The sequence below is a fragment of the Lactuca sativa genome, chromosome 8 (genome assembly GCF_002870075.4).
Source record: "Lactuca sativa cultivar Salinas chromosome 8, Lsat_Salinas_v11, whole genome shotgun sequence".
Lineage (NCBI taxonomy): Eukaryota > Viridiplantae > Streptophyta > Magnoliopsida > Asterales > Asteraceae > Lactuca > Lactuca sativa.
Window position 1 is genome coordinate 325,139,700 of NC_056630.2, and position 3,300 is coordinate 325,142,999.

The window sequence follows — 3,300 nt, forward strand, 5'->3', positions numbered from 1 at the left end:
GACGGTTCACACAGAATTTGCATTGACTATAGAGAGTTGAACAAGTTAACAGTGAAGAACCGTTATCCACTCCCGTGGATAGATGATTTTTTCGATCAGCTGCAGGGTGCATCTTGGTTCTCCAAGATCGATTTGAGATCCGGATATCACCAGGTCAGGGTAAGGGAGGAAGATGTAGAGAAGACCGCGTTCCGGACTCGTTATGGTCATTACGAGTTCGTGGTGATGCCATTTGGGCTCACCAACGCTTTGACTGTGTTCATGGATTTAATGAACCGAGTCTTCAGAACGATGCTCAATCGCTCGGTCATTGTGTTCATAGATGATATCTTGGTGTATTCCAAGACCCGAGAGCAGCACGAGGAGCATCTCAGGGAGCTGCTGGAGGTTCTGCGGCGAGACTGGTTGTATGCCAAGTTTTCGAAGTGTGAGTTTTGGTTACGAGAGGTCCAGTTCCTCAGACATCTCGTTAACTAGGAGGGGATTTTGGTCGATTCGGCCAAGGTGGAGGCGGTTATGCAGTGGGAGATTCCAAAATCTCCCTCAGACATCAGGAGTTTCTTGGGTTTAGCAGGGTACTACCGGAGATTCATTCGAGATTTCTCCAAGATTGCAGTACCCCTCACTCGTTTAGCGAGGAAGGGGGTGGATTTACGGTGGGGCCCTGAGCAACAGAGGGTGTTTGAGACCCTCCGACGGTGTTTATGCGAGGCGCCGTTGCTGACACTCCCCGAGGGAGTCGAGGATTTTGTAGTATTTTGTGATGCATCCATCTCGGGCTTGGGGGCAGTCCTCATGCAGAGGGGACGAGTGGTAGCTTATGCATCACGACAGCTGAAGCCGCATGAGACGAGATACCATACGCACGATCTTGTGTTGGGAGCGGTGGTTTTTGCTCTCAAGATTTGGAGGCATTATCTGTATGGGGTCCGTTGCACTATATATACGGATCACAAGAGTTTGAGACACATCATCGATCAGCCGAACCTGAACATGAGGCAGTGCAGGTGGCTGGATGTGATCAAGGACTATGATTGTGAGATTCTTTACCATCAAGGTAAAACAAATGTGGTTACGGATGCTTTGAGCCGCAAGTCAGCTGGGTCTTCTACCCTAGCAAGGTCTATGAGGATAGCGGTGGATTCCCCGCTTGTGAGCTTGATTAGGTGATGTGCATGAAAGTACCCACTAATTTTAATATTTATAACCTAACAAACTTAGACTAACCATGCACTTATAGGCAGTATACCTAGTCAGATTATAGTATAGTTTAGGTAAGTCGGGTGTCGATCATAGGGAACGGTGTTATTAATTAATATATTCACTACTAAATTAATCTAATTATTAATAAGCTAAAAAGGGTTTGTATCTAATTTTGCAAGTTTAGATGAACTTAATTCTTTAACAAATCAATAAACAAAATACTTCTGTTAGTTCGAATCCACTTTTACTCAATGGTTATACATTAGACAAAACAATTACCGTTGGTTACCAATTTAAGAAGTATTAGCAGTTTAGTTCTAAACCTACTAATTATTAATCAATTCATGTAATTCTATGTATGGTCACACAATAGTTAACACATAATCAATTATTAAATAAGATTGGAGCTATGAAGATTGATTAATCAAAACCCAATTACAGTTATAATATGTGTTTTCTTTCCAGTGGACTAAGGGCATCTCGGGAAGGAAATGGAAAAAGCGGCTGATAAGCTGAAACAAAGACGGAGATTTTCGGGTCAGACATATCTCATGACATGAACTTTTCGGGCTCACGTCGTGAGTTCGATATTTCAGCAACTTTATTATCTTCGAGCTTGGGTTTCTTTGGCTTTGGATTGGGCTGTTGTGTCTCTTCTTCCAAGGCTTCCAGGAACTCAGACATGGCCTATTCTTCAATATCTATGGCAATTACATGAGATTGGGTCTTCATTTCAGGATTTTTCGGGGACAGCTTCTCATGAACCAAAGTGGTTAGTTGACCAAGTTGCACTTCAAGATTATTGATGGAGGCTTGTTGATTTTTTATTAAAGCCGACTGTTCTACCATTAATGCATGATGATTCTTTACCAAAGTTCTTTGTTCATCAATAGCAGAATCAGTAGCCTCATGTCTCTTTTCTGAAGCTTCCATAAACTTGATTAACATGGTCTCTAGATCGGGTTTCTTCTCAGCTGGTGGCTGCTCCTTTTGGTAGAAGCCTCGGCTTATTTGCCTATACTTCTCTTCTTTTTGCTTCTTATATTCTTCATATGGCAGCCACTCTTTCTTTCTTTTCCTCCAGTCTTCATCATACTTGTCCCCACTCGAGTAGCACACTTGAACCTTTTTATTTCCAAACTCATCTAAATTGCAGTCCTTGGTCAAGTGTGGACCATTACATCGTTCGCAACCAAATCTTATAGCATGAATTGAATGGTCCATTTGTGTTAACCTTCGATCCAGATTATTCAGCATAGCCATCATAGCTGCTATTTCTTCAGTTTGTGCACCTCGACCGCCTTTGATTCCATCTTGCCTAGGTTGTGGTACTCGCGAGAGTGCTTTGCGAATTCTTCAATCAACTCCTTGACCTCCCTTGGATTTTTCTTTGTCAAAGGTCCTTGAGAGTCAAGGAGTTGTCTTGTCATAACGTTGACCCCATCATAGAAAATCGAAATCTCTTGTTGCACATTAAGATCATGCTGAGGGCAATTTCTGAGCAAGCCCTTGTACCGCTCCCATGCTTAGTACAATGACTCCCCCGGCTGTTGTTCAAAGTTGGCTATTTCCTTCTTGAGTTTAGCTATCTTGGATGGTGGGCAAAACTGGTCAAGAAATTGCTCACGCATTTGAGCCCAAATGGTGATTGTACCCGGTAGAAGTGAATTTAACCACTCGTTAGCAGCTCCCTTAAAAGTAATGGGAAGCATTCTGAGCAGGACGGTGTTTCTATTGACATTTGGGACATTGAAGTAATCCGCAATGTCATTGACTTTAACTAGATGCTTAAAAGCATCCTCATGATCTTTCCCATAAAATGGGATATCCTTCAGTGCCGTCAAGATGTGCCCCTTCAGCTTGAATGTGGCAGTGGCGGGTATTGCGGGTTGGACTAAACCGGGACCCACATCTTCTCAGATCCGCTTCTTGTAAGCTCCCATGGACATCTCTTCAATGTTTTCCATTTCGTTTTTCGGTTCGTTTTCGGGTTCACTCGTAAATAGTGCAAATTCTGAATCAGTTTCATATTCGGATTCGTGTGGATCAGAAACTGGACCAGGTTCTTTAGCTTTTCCTTTGTTCTTTGTGGTTGAA

The 3,300-nt window shown here is 42.8% G+C and overlaps 1 non-coding gene across 1 annotated transcript; it reads left to right on the forward strand.

Annotated features, from left to right (window-relative positions):
* Positions 1 to 2,679: 2,679 nt before the first annotated feature.
* Positions 2,680 to 2,786, forward strand: LOC111907201 (small nucleolar RNA R71). The gene has a single exon (XR_002855449.1). It is a non-coding gene; the product is annotated as a small nucleolar RNA R71 (small nucleolar RNA).
* The last annotated feature ends 514 nt before the right edge of the window (positions 2,787 to 3,300 follow it).